The sequence below is a fragment of the Mirounga angustirostris genome, unplaced genomic scaffold, assembly GCF_029215605.1.
Source record: "Mirounga angustirostris isolate CCGP_5_RB_7025 unplaced genomic scaffold, mMirAng1.0.hap1 SCAF_4, whole genome shotgun sequence".
NCBI classification, from domain to species: domain Eukaryota; kingdom Metazoa; phylum Chordata; class Mammalia; order Carnivora; family Phocidae; genus Mirounga; species Mirounga angustirostris.
Genome location: NW_026991712.1, coordinates 91,804,815 through 91,823,565, shown reverse-complemented (window position 1 = coordinate 91,823,565; position 18,751 = coordinate 91,804,815).

Below are 18,751 nucleotides of genomic sequence, written 5' to 3'. Positions count from 1 at the left end.
GTGAAGAAGAGCTGAACTAACAGCCACTTGTCTGAAAAAGGGTTGGTGAGAGGCAGGGACTGGAGGAAGAAATATGTCCTCCAAGCTCAGCAAGGGAAACGGCCTGCTAAGGTTGCTAAAAGATCTGTAAGATCCACACTCTATTTTGCAAATGGTTAGAATGCATCTGGAGTTTGAGCCCAACTATGAGCACCAATTTTAAGAGGGACATTGACCAACTAAAGAGAATCCTGTGGAGAGCAGGTTGGCTTTGTACGAGTCACAGCAGACAGGGTTGAAGGATTTTAGGATTTTTTTGCTTAGAGAGGAAAAGCCTTGGTTTGGGATGGCTACTTTTTTTTTTTTTTTTTTAAAGATTTTATTTATTTATTTGACAGAGAGAGACACAGCGAGAGAGGGAACACAGCAGTGGGAGGGGGAGAGGGAGAAGCAGGCTTCCTGCAGAGGAGGGAGCCCGATGCGGGGCTCGATCCCAGGACCCCGGGACCATGACCCGAGCCGAAGGCAGACGCTTAACGACTGAGCCACCCAGGCGCCCCTGGGATGGCTACTTTTAAATATTTAACCTACTGCGATGTGGGGAAGGGATTAGACATATTTAGGCTCCAGATAATCTAACTTGGTTTGGTAAAAGAAATCTTTAGGAAGGTAGATTTTTCTTTCAGAAAACAAAAGAGAGAGAGAATTTTCTAGCAAAACCATCCAGAGGCCGAATATCTGTCTCTCACAGAAATAAGTTCCCATACTAGAAGTGATCAACCAGATCTGGGTGTTTTAGGGAGAATTCCATCACTAGGTGGAAGATTTTGCTAGATGACCATCAAGATCTTTACCAGTGGTTACGGTTCAGGGATTCTGTACCTACCCTTTAACAAAAACTCAACTCTGCTACTGAAAGGATATTAGGAAAACACCATTTGGCTGTCAGTTGACTCCAGGAACCCATCTTAAAAGTATAGTTGCTTCTGGGTATAGGACGCTTTAAGCAATTAGCACATAACCTTAACCTAATTTATCAAAGATTGGCAATAGACTGGACTCAAAAATCTGGAGGGAAAGAGAAAGAAATAAAAAATATATTACTTTTATTAACAAAACATGATCATCGTAACTGTAAAGGAATTTTTACAGCAGGAAAAGAAATCACCCTTGCCCTGTTGTCTTAAAACTGATCTCACTTTGACATTTCCTGCATTTGTCCTTCTATATGCTGTTTTTAAAAATTATTATTATTATTTTTTAACATAGGGGTAGTCGGAAATATTTTGATGGGAGAAGGTTGGGGAAATAGATTTATAGAGTCAAGAGTTAGCAGCCTGGTTCAGAGCAGAAGAGCTCTAAAAGCCTAGAAGTGAATGAAGGAGTGGGGAGGCTGAAAGAGGAAAGGAACTGGCTGGTTAAGGAGCAGAGCCGTGGGAAGTACCTCCTTTTGGGTGGTGATTCTCTACTTGCTGGGCCCTGGCTCAACCAGATAGAATGGCTGGTCTTTCTTTAGGCAAAACCCACATGCCCCTGCCCACTCCCACTGCCTCCAATACCCTGGTACCCTCTCTGCTGCTCTGTCTCCTGGGCCTCTTCCTGCAGGGAAGCCTAGCCAAGAGAGGCTCCTTTTATTGCAATGTGACCAGACATGCTCCCAGTTCCAGATGTTGCTAGCATCAGTTGAACAAACCTCATGAAAACCATAAAGCCAAGCACAAACCCCAGATTAACTGTTTTAGATGTTTTCTTTTTCTGAGAATTGGGACAGGGGTCTCAATCTTCTTCATGCCTCTCTCAAGTTAAAGTTATATGGAGACAAATAAAAGTCACAACTTCCAACCTGTTGTTAATCATGACTGTATAAGAATAGCATAGGGCCCAATAGAGCCTAGTGAACGTTACCAAGGGTTGCAAACATGGTGCAGGGGGATCTGGCTTGTTCCAGTTCCATACCGTTGGGTGGTGGTCTAATCTGGCCTAGAGGCCATGGAGAGTATAGAAAGGTGACAAAAAGGCGTTTTGAGACTTGTTTCCTTACCTTAAGATAATAAAACTCACCAGAAAAATACAGAAAACTATTCCTTAGCTGATGGAAGGGCCAACCCCTGCCAGGGTAAGGTGGACCCACAGCCTATATCAAGGGCATTAGAAGGAGGAAGGAATAGCGCCACGGTGATACACACAAGGAATCTGCTTTCCCAGGCAGGGTCTGGTCTGAGTTCCCATGGCAGGGAAGCTGTCATCTTTAATGCTAGGCTTCTTGTAGGACTTGGAGCCTTGGGCACCACATCTGCAGTGCAGGCCCCATAAGTACATGGGATATATCTGCAGGCCCCATAAGTCAAGGAAGACAGAAATACTCTTTTTTTTCAAACCTTTAAGCCCTCCTATGCCTATGGGTCAATGTATGTTTCTCCTCTTGCCTAGAACTCCACCTCTATCCTGGATCCCTTTGTCTGGCTCCTACATGTCCTTTAAAACCTTGATGTTTCCCCTCTGTTAAGTCTTCTTGAACTCTCACTTCCAAGTTCCCCATGGACAGCACCTGGTGCCCTATGACCGTGTTACACAGTTTTGTCATTCTCCCATTTAGCCCCCAGTCTTTTTTGAAGTCAGGGCAGTGTCTTATCCGTTCTGTCCACACAGGAATGCTCAGCACTGTTCTCTGAATAAACAAATAAAGGAATGGCATCCTGGGATTCTGAGGAGCTCCAGCAGTGTAGCATAGATATCCTAAAGATGGAATGTCAGCAGAACAGAGCGGTGAGGCTTCTCCCAGGGATCCTAAGACCAATGGTTCCCATCAAGGTCAAGGATGGGGAAGTGAGTGGGGCCCCCAGGGGTGGCTTGGTGACCATCGTGTTAGTAGAACAGAATATGCAGAATGTGTAGCCGTTCTGAGGCAACTTCCAGAGCAGTGATGATGAAGGCCTGTTTTAAGTTATGATGTGGCCTCAACACAGCAATTGGGAGAGACCCCCTGAGACATGTGACTACTACAGTGTTTCAGAGATGCTTCCAGAGCAGGGCTGATAGGAGCCCCAGTTGACCTGTGTTTTGTTGCCAGATACAGCGCAGTGTCACAGCGACCCTGGGGATAGTCACAATGGTGGTGGGGGCGGGGAGATGGATGTGAAGAAGCAGTGGGGGGGATCTGGCACTATTTTGAGTGGATCAAGTTGCCATACATGATGTAAAGCACATAATTCCTGCCAGAGTAAGCCTCATATATGGAAGACTACTAGTAGTAATAATATCATTATTAATATTATCAAGCCAAAAATTAAAATGACCCCAACACTAAATAGCCAATTATCTGTGGGTGGAGGGGGTGACTTCATGGCTCAAGTAGTTTCATTCTGAGATGAAAGGAATAGAGAGCAAGTAGAAGCCAAGAACCGACTAGGCTTGGTCATCAAAGAGCTGTGGGAATCTTGCAGCTTGCCAGTCAACATGTCTCACTTGAGACAAAAGTGGCACAGACCTGTGTTAATGGAGAACTATTCAGCTTCCATTATTAGTTCTTTTGTTTCTTACCTGCAGCACCAAGAGGCTCTCCTGGACAGGAATGGTGAGGAAAGTGGAGGGCTTTGTCTTGGGGAGTTGTTGCCCTGCTTGTCAGCAGAGAGCGGCCCCAGCCCAATCCCTCTCATGAAGCAGGAGTACCTTGGTCACTACGGGGGTGACTGTACTGCCCTGTGGGGGGGTCACCCTCCTTTTGTTACCAACTTACTGTTGTATAGCACTCACTAATGTCTTTCAAAGACTCAGCACCTTCTGAAGAAAACACTCACAAACCATTTCTACCTAGCAGAAACAACCGAGAGACTTCTTCAAACAAGCCTTTAGACTCAGCAGAGGATATTCTAGATCAGAAGCCGACAATTTTTTCCTATGAATAGCCAGAGAGTGAATATTTTAGGCTTTTTGCAGACCATGACCTTTATTTCCTAACTACTCACCTCTGCCCTTGAAGCGTGAAAGTAGCCATAGACACCAGGTGAATATGAGTGTGGCTATATTTCAATAAAATTTCCCTTACAAAATGGTGGGCTGGATTTGACCTGTGGGCCATGGTTTGCTGACCCCTGAGATCAACAAAAGGCTGTCATTTCTGAAATGGTTCTTCCACATTACAGCAGGTTACTGCTGTGTTCTGGGTTCCTGTGGGGGAACAAAATGTAAGGATGGGTGTGACCTGGAGGGCAGAAAGTCAAAAGCAGGTCAATAGCCCTGCCCTGGCTGCAGTTCTCAAGGCCACTCTGCCAAAGAGAGCAGAAGGAGGGCTGGTCAGGGGCATGAGGGGCCAAGGGAGAGGAAAATTTAGAATGTACGGTGAGAAAGGGGACTCTGCGTGGGACAAAAAAGGCGATGAGGGAGAAGCTGGGGATGGGAAGAGTAAAATAGGTGGAAGGATGGGAACCTCTGTTTTAGCCAACTCCCTTTCCCTGGGGCTGGGGCTAGGAAACACTTGCTCTGGGTCACAGACGACTTCTTCCAGCGTCTCCTGGACAAAGCCTCCAGCACCTCTGGCTGGGCCCTCAGGTGGTCCACGGTCTTAGTGGGTAAAGACCTGGTCCATTCTTTCTGCCATCTTAGATCTTGGACACCTCCTACCCCTTCAGATTTCAACTGAACTCAAATAGATGATATGCTTAAAAGTGCTGCAGGGCAGATCCCCTTTTTCTAGGCCTGCTCTTGCTCTCCACTGTCACAGAACTAATCTTTAAAAGTACGGAGTCCCTTAGCCCGGTGATGGGTATTAAGGAGGGCACGTATTGAACGGAGCACTGGGTGTTATACGCAAACAATGAATCACGGAACACTACATCAAAAACGAATGATATAATGTATGGTGACTAACATAATAAAATAAAATAAAAAAAAAACACACAATACAATAGCATTTAAAAAAATAAAACAAATAGTATTTTAAACAAACAAACAAAAATATGGAGTCCCCAGGATTGCTGTGTTTTTCCCGTAGGGGCGAGGAAATACTCAGTGATTTCTTCTTTCTTGTGCTTCTGCTTCTTAAAACACTGAGGATTCTGCAGTGTTTGCTATTGACAGCTCCCAAATAATGAATGGTCAGATCATGGAATGACTTCGTAAATGGCAGTCAGCTCAGTAATAAAGAGCAGGTCTTTCCAAGGATGTTTGCATCATGCAGAGTCTACATTGTGCCCACATGTGAACATGGGGTGGAGGGAGGCAGGGGGCATGGGGCTCCACAGTTAGGAATTCTGAGCAAATACTGCACTGGAAGGAAGCATACTGGTGGCGGAGTGGCCTTCCAGGGGCCTTCTCTTCCCTCTCCTAGTCAAGGTTTTTACACAAAGGGGAGAGTGGTAGAGTGTTTAAGAACATGGGCTCTGGAGTCTGATGACCTGGACCCTAAATCACTGCTCTGACACATTCAGGCTATCAGTGACTTCAGGAAAATCATTTTACCCCTCTGAGCTGGATTTCCCTCGTCTTTAAAATGAGCACGCTATGTCTAACTTAGAGAGCTGATGTGAGGATTAATTGAAATAAGCAGTATGAAGGCTTAGGCTAGTTAGAGTTTCTTTTTCTTCTTCTCCTTCCTATTGTTACATGGACAGGAGTCAAAGGATGTAGAGAAAGCCCCATAAAAATCCCAGACCACCTGCTCTGAGCCTATTCTAGCTGCCTGAATTCTCCTCTGGAGATTCCTTCAGAAGAAATGCACATCTGTCTGGAGATAAAACAATGTCAGTTATTTATATATTATTATATTATTATTATACATTGTCAGTCATTTATATCTCAGGGAGAGTTAATATGCTTCTCTACATGCATTTTTCTTTACTTTAACAGAACACTTTCACATACATTATATGTTCAGAACTCATAAGTCCTGGAAAAGTAAGGCCAGGGAGGAATTGTTCTCTTCATTTCACAAAGGGGAAAAAATGAGTCACAGAATCTAAGTCATTCTGAGGAATCCTGGACAGAAACCAAGTGCTTATTGCTAGAGTAGTGTTTCTCAGAGTGTGTCCAAGGGTGCCCCTGCTCCAGAAGCATTGTGGGGCTTGCTGAAAAAGCACCTTCCTAGGCCACATCCACATGGGTTATTCAGACTCACAAGAGGCAGGCCTGAGAATCTGTATTCTTAGCACCTTCCTCATGTAATTCTGATACATGTTACAGCTTTGAAATCATTGCTCCTGAGTCTACACCAGTGGTTCCCAACCCCAGCTAAACATCGAGATTACCTGTGGGGGATTTACTTAACAAAATATACTCAAGCCATACCTACTCAAGGATGGGCCCTGTACTCCAGAACTCTGACTCAGTGGGTTCAGGGTGGATCTCTGGCGTCCACAGTGATTCTTATTCTCAGCTACAGTTGAAAGCTTGCTGCAATTAAAATGACTTGCACAGACTGCACCCCAAGCCATTAAGTCAGAATCTCTGGAAATAGAACCATTCATCTTTCAAAACTCTCTTCCAGGTGTTTCTAATGTGCAGTCACAGCTGAGAACCAGTGGTCTAGAGCAGGGGTCAGCAACTTTTTCTGTAAAGGTCCAGGTAATAAATATCTTTGGCTTTGAGGGCCATACGGTCTCTGTCACAACTACAGACAGTCCTTGACTTACGATGGTTCAACTTACAATTTTTTTTTTTTTAATTTACAATGGTGAGAAAGTGATATGCATTCAGCAGAGACCATACTTCAAATTTTTAATTTTGATTTTTTCCCAGGCTAGTGACATATAGTACAATACACTGTCGTAATGCTGGGCAGTTGCCGCTCCCTGTCAGCCATGTGATCAGGAGGGTAAAGAACTGATATACTGACAACCATTCTGTCACACATGGCCATTCTGTTTCTCATTTTCAGTTGTCAATAAATTACATGAGCTATTCAACATTTTATTATAAGATAGGCTTTGTGTTAGATGATTTTGCCCAACTGTAGACTAATGTAAACATTTAAGGTAGGCTAGCTACCTTAGGTTAGCTCAGTAGGTTAAGTGTATTAAACATATTTTTGATGTACACTATTTACAACTCACGATGGGTTTATGGGAACCTAACCCTATCACAAGTCAAGGAAGAGCCGTACTCAGTGTTGCCATTGTAGCATAAAAGCAGCCATAGACAATATGTAAATGAAAGGGTGTACTCGTGTTTCAATACATTTTTATTTATAAAATTAGGTGGTGGGCTGGATTTGGCCCATGGGCCACAATTTGCTGGTTCCGAGCAATGCCTCTCAAACTATCTGTGGTACAGGATAAATTTTTAAAAAATTTCCAGTCTGTGGGGGCGCCTGGGTGGCTCAGTTGGTTAAGCGACTGCCTTCGGCTCAGGTCATGATCCTGGAGTCCCAGGATCGAGTCCCGCATCGGGCTCCCTGCTCGGCGGGGAGCCTGCTTCTCCCTCTAACCCTCCCCCCTCTCATGTACTCTCTCTCTCTCATTCTCGCTCTCTCAAATAAATAAATAAATCTTTAAAAAAAAAAATTTCCAGTCTGTGGTAGATTGATTTTATTTTGGTAAAATATAATAAAAGTGAATTCCTTATAAAAATGAAATAAAAAACATAAAATATAAGCCCACTGATTATGCAATTAGATGTCAGAGCAACGTCAAATTACTATCAAAGCTTCTAAATCGTTACACTCAATTTCTTTACCTATCTTGCATGGAATGGCAAAACACATCTCAGATTAGATCCATCCAAAGATTACACTCTGAGTCACACTGCTAAAATCACAATAGCCTTCCTGTTTAAGAGATAAAGGTAAACAGAATTGGATAGAATTGATGGAAACCTTGTAGAGAAAGAACCTCTGAATCAAACTTTGAAAAAGATGATGGACCTCTATTAGTGAAGAGGGAAAGAGAAGGCATCTTAACATAATCTTGCCACTTCATAAACACTCCATAAAGTGAGCTGGATTTGAATCAGGCAGGGAAAAGCAAGCTTTATTTGTTGAAAAGTTAGAGAGAAGTGTGTTTGCTGCTGTAAGTGGAGCAGTGCTGATGGACTCCCAAGGAAAAGCACTTTGAGGGGCTTTGAAATCAGACAGGAAATGAAAACTGGCATTGCCACTTGTAGTCCATTTGGGGCAATCGTTGACTACTGGGAGCCTTGGTGACCTCATCTGTGAACAAAGTATCACCAACTTCCCAAGACTTTTGAGGAAATTCAAATCACGTATAAAGTTCCTACCTCAGTAGCTGGCACTCAGTAAAGGACAATGACTGTTCCTGAAAACAGACAGGGCCACGGGAAGACTGCCAACTCTGCAGCCAGGCAGATCTCGGAGTGTGACTTCTGACTCCACCACTTGTGTGGCTTTGGGCCATTTAACCTCGGGGAATCTCAGTTAGCTGTAAAACAGAGACATTAATCCCTATCTACCTTTCAGGTTAAAGTAAGAATTCGAGATGATCAAGATAGGTAAAACAAGGCACGAAGGTAGTGCTCAAAAGGTGGTAGGTCCTGTTTTCTCCTCATATAAGTTCTTTACTGAGCTACAGTACCATGAACATACAATTCACCCTTTTGTGTGTGCAGTTCAGTACTTTCTCGTATATTCACAATGCTGTGCAACGATCATCACCATTTAATTTCAGAACAGCTCTGGCCTTTTAACCCATGCAACTCAATAACCCCGAGGCCAGCCTCTGCCCTCCCACCAGCCACTGAAACTACTGAAGGCTTGGTGAAGCCTGACAAGGGAGCAATGCGCCAACAACACTCAGCAAGATTTCTTAACAGTCTCTTTCCAAAGTCTCATGCCCCGCAGCTGCTGCTCCAATCTGTTCTCTCCCCTCCTCATCCTCTCCCTTCTCTGAGCTTTGGAGTCCTGCCCCACTAGCTCTGTGTCATTTCTCCCATTTCCTCAGCTTCTTCACTTTGTTACTGCCAGTCATTACTTCACCGTGTCAGGGACAGCTAGCTGGTTTTCTGAGGTCTGCATCCCCTCTCAGGATGAGGGGTTCTTGAAGAGGGCTTTCCAACTGGAGCTACATTTCCCAACTCCCTGGCATCTGGGGAGAGCTATGTGGACCAGGGAGAATGGTCCTTATCCCTGGGAGGTGGGCAGAAATGATGTGTGTCACTTCCAGGCCAAAGTGATTAAGAACTGAGTATTTCTCCTCCACCTTCTCTTTCCTTGTCTGCCAGCTAAAGGCAGGAAGGACTCCAAGACCCAAGGGGATATAGCTAAGCCTCAAGGAAGGAACATGGGTCCATGAACCATCACATGGGAGGCTACCTATGGAATCCCTGATGGGACTGATGGGAGCAAGAAATAAAACTATCCTAGTTATGCTATGGAGAATTGGAGGGTTTGCTTCTTACAGAAGCTAGTTTTGCTTGATTAGTATACCTGGTCAGCTCAAAGAAAATAAAACCTTTTTTAACCTCAGGAGCCTCCAGAGGGAAAATGGTTATACATACTATCCTTTGTATAGATTTTTCTGTCATATTACTATGACTCTTATTACATACCCAATTCCATCCAAGACTGGGACTTGCAAGGGTGATACTAAGATGTCTCTGTTGACAAAGAAAGATACTGAGTTGCTCCCCCAACGTGGGCGGTGCCTCTGGGGTAGCTAGTGAGGGTCCCCCACCCCATCTCCCACCCTCTGCTCTGGGACTAGATGCTCTAGTTCAGCAACTCAAGCGGTCAGTGGTAACAGGGCTTTCATAAATATTCATAAATGTATTTATTCATTTATGCATTTACTTGTTCATCTACCAGACATTTCCTGAGACTGTGCCTTGTAACCAGCAGTATTGTAGGTGCCACGGGGTGTGGAGAAATAAAGAGGTCATTATCCCTGTTCCTAAAAAGGAGAACACAGAGGTGGAGAGAAGAGCAACAGCTTGTGACTAAGTCTGTGTCGAAGCAGTGGCAGCCACCCTCTGACAGTGTGCCAGGGAGGCCTGGGGGTTTGGTGGGACCCAGAGAGCTGGAGGCCCTTGGCTGCTCTGGGCCCTGTGGTCAAAAAAGACAAGGTCTTTGGCAGGGGCTGCACCATCTCCCAGCTAGGGTGGAGCCTATTGGCATTGCGTTAAAGCACAACAAGAAGGAGACACCAGAGTTCAGCTGGCTACTCCAAAGCACTAGGGAGTGGGCTCTGGCTAACTCCAAACAGAGATGACACCTCTCTCCCTGAAGTTGGCTGGAACAGTCCCAGAGAACAGCAGAAAACCTTCCTTGGAGACAGGCACTCAGGCTGAATTTCGGTTGTCAAGTCTGGCTCTCTCCCTTTTCTGCTTCTCTGGTCCCTAAGCCAGCAGTCCAAGTGAAGCATCCATCACCTGCCCAGACTTGATCTGCCAGAGAAACCTCCATGGTGTCACCCAGGGGGAAGTTGGTGTACCTTTTTATAGTGTTAGAGAATGGACCTGCTGGGTGTGTGTGTGTGTGTGTGTGTGTGTGTGTGTGTGTGTGTGTTAGGGGCCATGGGGAATGCCAATGAACAGGAATCCTTTGGCACAGGTGCTACATTTTCAGAGCACTACTATCTCTTTCCTCTCTCCCCTGGAAAGAAAATCAAGAGGACCATATTTCTTATAGCCCAGTGGGTAGTCAAAACCAGTTTGAAATCCACGGGAGATCTAGTTCTGGGGCAGCTCTGAGACCAAGATGACAAAGGATTTGGGTCAAAGCTCACAGCCAAACAGGGGAAACACCTAGTGTTTCTTCCCTACAGAAAGGTAAGAGACAGAATGGGAAGATGAGAATGGCTCAAGTGTTTCCCTTAGTCTGTCCTTATGACCAGAGATTACAGAGCATGACATCTATTTGTGCTACAGAATTCAGATCTCCCCACAGGGAGCCAGCCTAAGGGTCACTGAACAGATGTCTGTCATCAAGGCTTCTCAAACTCCTTCCCATGCTGCCTAGTTTTAGATAGAGAGCACAGTCCCAGAATTATGTGTCCTGTGACAACATATTGCTTCTCCAGTGGCCAGTCCCTTCTGTATAAGATGTTACCTTGAATGATGTTTCACTGATGCTGCTGAGAGAGACTTGCCCAGGGTTTCCGTACTGAGTCACCATGACCCAGAGGTTGGCCCTCAGGTTTGCTGGTTTGAGAACTTAATTCTATCAGTTCCTCATAAGGTCAGCAAGCTATGGAGAACTGAGTTCCTAACTAAGGGCCTGAGTGACAAATTAGATACAGGCTTGTCAATGAGGGGATCAGGTAGGATCACTGGTGCCCAGCCTTTTCTCACAGAGCTCCTGAGGATCATACCACTCAGGATGCTAAAACACAAAGATATTCTTTGTGGACACAGATATTCTTAATGTGGACACAAGTATAGCAAAGCTTCAAGGGATATCCTTTGCTCCTAAGGAATATTTAATCATTCTAGAGTACCTGGATGAACTGTCCTACTGCACTCTGGAGATGTTTCTGGATGAATAGTGCTGGTTCTCAGAATCAGAAGGATCCCACTCTGGCATGGAGCTTGAGAAGCACCAACCAGTTTTGTGTAAATTGATAGAGACCACCTCCTTCTGTGATGTCTGCCTTGCCCCAGACATAATGCAGTACAGCTGAACAAATAACTTGATAAGCTAGTGCTTCACAACTTTTTGTACATCATGCACCCATACAAAACAATGTTTGTATGGCATACTGGGTGTACTGATAGAGGCACTTGTTATCCTAAGTCCTGTTCTGCCACCATAAGGTTACAAGAAAGTAAAAGCCCCCACACATTTGCAAGTCATTGTTGCCTAATACACACACGTGTTGGAAAGCTCTGTCACATACCGGGATCTTCTTCACTAGACTTGGGAATATTTAGTAGAGATGGTAAGTTCTCTAGTCTCATCAGCAACACACCTTCTTTTAGGATCTGATCCTTTAACATTGAGTCTCGGGGTGTTTGGGTTTTATTTTCAGCAGGTGAATTCTTTGGATCCTGTCATCCACTCCCCAAATCTTGAATACCTTCTGTTCTCTCCAGATCCCCTCTTCCAGGCTGATGCATCCAGCATCCAGCTCCCAGCTGCTGATGGCTCACAGATTACTAGTCAGTGCCCTTGGCAGAGAGCTGCCTGGCTCAAGATTGAGGCCCCTCCCAGGGGCGTCTCACAGCCAGGACTGGCTAATGCAGTGCTATAAAGGTCAGGCTCCCTTGCTTCCATTGGAAATAATTCTGAAAGCGCACCTCAGTTCCAGAATTGGAGATTGTCTAAGGATTATCTGAGGCCTCAGTTACAACCATAGTAAGGATCAATTTCTTCTTCTTTTTTTTTTTTTTTTAAAGATTTTTTTATTTATTTGAGAGAGAGAGAAACAGCATGAGAGGGGAGAGGGTCAGAGGGAGAAGCAGGCTCCCCCCTGAGCTGGGAGCCCGATGCAGGACTCGATCCCAGGACTCCGGGATCATGACATGAGCCGAAGGCAGTTGCTTAACCAACTGAGCCACCCAGGCGCCCTGGATCAATTTCTTCTTCTGACCAATCCTTTTGGTGTATCTATAGAAGTACACCCAATAAATTTCTGCACGCAATTCTCTGCACCAGATCTGTTTGCAGGAAACCCTACCTAGGCCATTCTCTAAGATCTCTTTAGCATTTTATGTACTTAGTGTCATATACCTTTTACTGTGTAAAATGGCCAGATTTATATAAACCACACAGAGTAAACATTAAAAATTACTTGATAATTCGAGGACTGGTGAGTAACTAAGAAAGGACAACAATTCAAAAGGAAAATCCTAGTTTCCCTATGGGAAAGAAGGGATAATCCAGAGAAACCAAAAGACTATCTGTCTTCTACATCTTCTAGGACAAGTTCCCTTCTCTCTCTGGGCCTCATTTCCTTCATCCATCATGTGATCACCACCTGATTGCTCTGTTCAGACTTCCCAGCTTCTATGTGTCTGTTTCTCTAAGGCAATGGTTCTCAAACTTCAGCATGCCTCAACCCCCCTTGAAAGACTTGTGAGAACACAGTCTGCTGGGCCCCAACTCCCAGAGTTTCTCATTTAGTAGGTCAGGGGTGGGGTCTGAGAATCTGCATTTCTCATTAAGTTCCAGGTGTTGCAGAGGCTCATGCTGTTGGGCTGGGGTCTACACTTTGAGAACTACAGCTCTAATGGCATCTAAGGCTGTCTCTTCTCTCAGATGGAAGAGGGACCATTCACAAATTATAATGGCATTATTACTCAGGTGACTTTAAAGGGTTACTTCAGCTTCTCTATTTCTTAGTGAGAAACTCTCTGTTTAGGGAAGAGATTTCCCAGCCTAGTTGCGGCCTAACTATCTAAAGCTAAATCTTATGTGGAAAAGAAGTCACTCTTTCCATAGGAGACAGCAAAGATCATAAACCAAATAGATTTGGATTTATGGCAAGCTCCTCAAAGCAGGAGAAGGGAAGGAGGAAAGAGACCGTCTTTTGGAGAGGGTCTTTCTTGAAGACTCTTGCCACCTGAATGTGGTTTGGGATGCAAACAGGGTTAGATGCACAAGATTTCAGACACCAGTGCCCTGGGATTCTGGGAAAGTGCTATAACCTTCTGAGGCATGCTCAGTGCCAGCAAGAATCATTGGCATAGGGCTGCACTGCTGGAAGCACTCTCCCTTCTCTGGCCCGGGGCCTCACCACCCAGTCTGTTTTTACTGGACATCTTGGAGGTCTGAGAGCCCAGGCGTCAGGGCACTTCCTTCTCAAGAGTGTCGTGTCTGGGATGCTGAACCCAGGCCTGCCAGTTCCCATGCAAGCCTCCAGGCTGTGACATAGCTTTGCTGGCTGGAGGAAGGCAGGCTTTGCCTGTTCTCACCAAGTATTTGGTTGGATGATGCCCTGGAACTGTCCTCTGGAAGCGCTCGGGCACTGCATGGATCAGGAACATCTTCAAATAAATCTTCCCTTTTTTCCCCAAGGCAGTTTACCCAGCTTTAAAGCATCAGAGGACTTCAGGAGTTGGAGGGACGATGAGAAACCATCCCATCCGGCTCTTTCTCTTTAATAATCATAAAATCCTAGTCATCATAATGGAGATCACATTTGACAGTTTGCAAAGTTGACAAAGTTCTTCCATGCAGATTGCATTTCCCCCTCACATATTGCACTGAATCTGCTAAAGGCCTGCTGACTCTTCCCCTAAAGCACGTCCCATGCATCTGTCCACTCTCCCCATCTTTCCTGCTGCCACCTGAGCCACCCTGGTTCAGCATCAGCCTCCAAACAGGTTTGTTCTTTTGTACCCTTGCTCCCCTGCCACCCATTTTCCACAGATTTCTAAAAATACACATTGGTGGTGATTGCATGACATTGTGAATATACTAAATGTTCACTTTAGAATGGTTAATTTTATGTATGTTGTGTGAGTTTCACCTCAGTTAAAACGTGTGTGTGTGTGTGTATGTATGTATGTGTATAAATCACAATATGTCACGTGCTGGCACAAAACTCTTCAATGGTTTCCCACTGCACTTAGTCAAAACCTAAATTCTTTACCATGAGCACACTAGGCCTACCCGATGTGACCTTGCAACCTTACCTACCTCATCTCCTACCACTCTTTATTCACTGCTCTGTTCCCAGGCACACAGACTTGCCTTCTGCACAAGCACACTGAGCTCATTCCTAAGAACCTCTGCACTCCCCTGTCTATAATAATGTTCCACCCAGATCCACCCAGGCCAAAGGAGCCCCACCCAATTGCTTTCAGCACCCTGTTTTGCATTTTATTCATATCACTACTTGATATTGTCTTGTTTGCCTTACTGTCTGACTCTTGCCCCTCAAGAATATTTGTTCCCTGTCTCCTTCAATAGCGTATCCTATTGAACAATGCCTGACCCACAGTAGTTGTATTAGTCAGGGTTCTCCAGAGAAACAGACCAATGGGAAAGGGAGAGAGAGAGAGAGACAGAGATAGAGAGAGACCTATTATGAGATTAGCTCACATGATTATGGAGATTGGGCCTCCAAATCTGCAGTGTGGGCCACCAGGCTAGTGACCCTGGAGAACCAATGATGTAGATAAGATCTGAAGGCAGTCTGCTGGACGATTCCCTCTTGCTGGGGGAGGCCAAACTTTTTGTTCTATGCAGGCCTTCAACTGACTGAATGAGAGCCACCCACATTATGGAGGGTATTCTGCTTACTCAAAATTCACCAATTTAAATATAATCTCATCTAAGACACCCTCCAAGCTGACATATAAAATAAACCATCACAGTAGGTATTGTGTAGGTGTGAACTGAATTTCTAGTTCGATCCTTGGAAATCCTGTGACAGAGGGATGACTAGCCCCGCTTCACAGGTGTCCCCGAAGCAAGAAAGTTAATGGATTCATTTAAGAACACAGAGCTAGAAAGTGGCAAAGGCTGAGGCAAGCTCCTCTTCCACCACTGAGTCCAGAGCTCACTTTAACACTCTGCACTGCACTTCTACGCACATTGTCTTGTGCGTGATGCCAAGTAGGACTGCGTCCGGAGAGCGCCATATCAACTCTTCTCAGTTAATTCGTCCTTACATTTACAAAAGTCTCCCTGCTGGGACAAGACCCCAGAGAAGAGTCTGATGGAGGACTGCAGTGCTTTTCCCTCTTCCTCAATGCCCTTTTGTTTTTTGTGTCTTTTGCTTCCCACCCTCTTTGCTGCAATCAAGTCGATCAACAACACATTCAGGGGGAAACCGACCCACAGTTTTGCTCTAGCCCACTCCTCGTTGAAATAGCTACCATTTATCAGATAGTATGTCTGATATGCCAGCAACCTTAAAGAGTAGATATTAACTCCATTCCACAGCTGATAAAATGGAGGTTTGGAGGAGTAGCTTGCCAAGGTCACAACTTGTAAATAGCAAGACAGATTCAAATCTCGTCTGACTCCAAAATTACAGTTTTCTCACTACACCACAGGGCCTCTTAAAGGAAGTCAAATCTGTGACTCAATCCCCTCCCCACTTCTTTGCCTTCCTCTGCCAAACTGGAGCAGTGTGGTGCAGTGCATAGATCGTAGGTCCTGGAGACAGAAGCCCTGGGCCCTTCCGGGCTGTCTGAACAAGGCTTTTGGTTTCTCTGTTATTCCTACAGTTTATTCATGTATGAAATGAGAAAAATGTACCACCATTTAGATGAAAAGAGATGATGTCTGTGATGGTCTCTGAGAACTAGAGAGTGATACATGTGTTAGTCGGTATTGTTGTAATCTGTATACATGACTTCTTTGTTGATCCGAATTAAAAACTTACAGGAGTCCTTTTCTGTTGATACAAACCCATTTAATCACCACTTGATTTGTATGCCTTGAGCATTGGCAAGCAGTTATGACCTCATTTTTAAATAAATTCAGTTATTTGCTATGTATCCTCAAATGGACGGTTCACCGAGGCAGGGACTGAATCTTCTATTTCCTTTTTATCCTTCTGGCTTGCCTGACACAGGGATCTTCATTTAACGGAAGCTAAATAAATGCAAGTTGAAATAACTGGCTCAAGAATGAGAATTGGTAGGAAAAGTCAAGAAGTCATTTTGCCTAGGGCAATTGAGACCTTTGATGAAGGCAAGTCTGGTGAATCCCAAAGTGCAAATTTGCTATGTATCCTAAGTTGGGAAGATATATTTCCCTAAATGGGTTAGTGAGGAATAACGGGGCCAAGGAGTGGGGCAAAGTCCTGAGATCACAGTGCTTTTACATTTTGAAAGGGTGGGTTTTGGTTTTTTCTGTCTTAGGGTTGGCATGACATAGTGTAAAAATGACTAAACCAGGAGGCAAAAATCTGGGCTCCAGATTCACAAGTCATTTAACACCCTTAAGTCAGCTTTTAAATTTGTAACATGATAGTGCTGAACTCGATTATTGTAAGGTTATTATTTCCAGCTCAGAAATGTTATGATATCACAGACAAGAGGCCAACTTTCTTAACATATAAAGACCTCCTACAAATCAACTAAAAAAAAGCCAGTAACCCAACAGAGAGGGTGAAGGATATAAGCAGATAGTTCACAGAAAAGAAATATAGGCGACTTTTAAACAAGAAGAGCCAGTGCAAGTTGAAGCTACAAAGAAATTCAATTTTATCAACTATCAGATTAGAAATAGAGTTCCAGGAGTGCCTGGGTGGCTCAGTCAGTTAAGCATCTGCCTTTGGCTTGGGTCATGATCTCAGGGTCCTGGGATCCAGCCCTGAGTGGGGCTCCCTGCTCCGCTTCTCCCTCTCCCCCTACCCCTCCCCTCTCTCTCAAATAAATAAAATCTTAAAAAAAAAAAAAAGAAATCGAGTTCCGTATTACACTGTGTTGCTGAGTATGAGAAGGCCAGCACTCTCAAAAAAGTAGTGGGAGTGTATGCTGGAATATCACCTAGGGAGGACAGTTTGGCGATTACTGTTAAAATTAGAAGCTCACATACTCTGCTGTGGCAGTTCCACTCCTAGGTATTTATACAAGAATGCTTACACACATGAGCAACAACCTAAAAGGGCATTCACTGCGGCAACTGGGCAGTATCAGTGGACTTAAAACAACCTAAATGTCCCTCTATATACTGTTATTTAAATAAATTATGGTACACTATATTTCCATACAATGCAACAATAGCAGTCTTTTTAAAAAGCATGAGGCATCTGTATATATACTGACATGGACAGACCTTCAAGATATATTGTTTAATAAAAAAAGAGAGGGGGAAGACAAAAAGAATATATATATGTTATATAGTATACATATTCCTTTTTACTTAGAAATACTTTTTTTTTTTTTAAGATTTTTTGTTTATTTATTGAGAGAGATAGTGATAGAGAGAGAGCATGAGAGGGGGAAGCAGACTCCTCGCCGAGCAGGGAGCCTGATGGGGGACTCGATCCCGGGACTCCAGGATCATGACCTGAGCTGAAGGCAGTCGCTTAACCAACTGAGCCACCCAGGCGCCCACTTAGAAATACTTTAAAACTTGTAAAAAAACCAAAAACTTGTAAAAAAAAAAGTGGTATAAAGAACATCTATGTACCCTTTACACAGATTCACTTATTATGAACATTTTACTGCATTTGTTTTATCACTTGAATATATGTATAGTTTTGATGTCTCTGGAAGCTATCATAAGAAACTTGTAATGATGGCTGCCTCTGGGGAGGGAACTGAATGAGTTCAAGGGAGGAATGAGCAGGTGAGGAAGGCTTTTTATTCTATACCCTCTTGAACTTTTGAATTTTGTATTATATACAAAAAAGATAAATGAAAAGTTATAGGGGTGAAAATTCTGAGGTCTGTACTTTAAAATCACTATTCTAGTTAAAGAAGTCAGAAATCTGGGGGCCCCTGGGTGGCTCAGTCAGTTAAGCATCTGAGTCTTGGTTTTGGCTCAGGTCATGATCTCAGGGTTGAGACCGAGCCCTGTGTCAGGCTCTGCGCTCAGTGCAGAGTCTGCTTGAAATTCTCTCTCCCTCAAAATATAATAAATAAATCTTAAAAAAAAAAAAAGTCAGAAATTTGAAAGGTTGTGAAAGGATTAAATGAAAGTCAAAAGATCGCCAAGAGTGACCAAATAGTGATAAGGGATAGTTTCTCTTAACAGAGATCTTCCAGCTGGTAAACAAAGGAAGAATGACATAATTAGTTTATCAGCATTTGCAAGCCCTATTGGGTCAGTGGGTCAACAGCTGTTTACACCAAAAAGGACATTTCTCTTTGTGTGCCCCTTGAAGGATGTACACATCACTGCCCGAAAAGATTCATGCCCAAGTGATCCTGCACTGGATTGCCTTCTAGACCTATTTATCAGTTAAAGGACATACTGGGATCA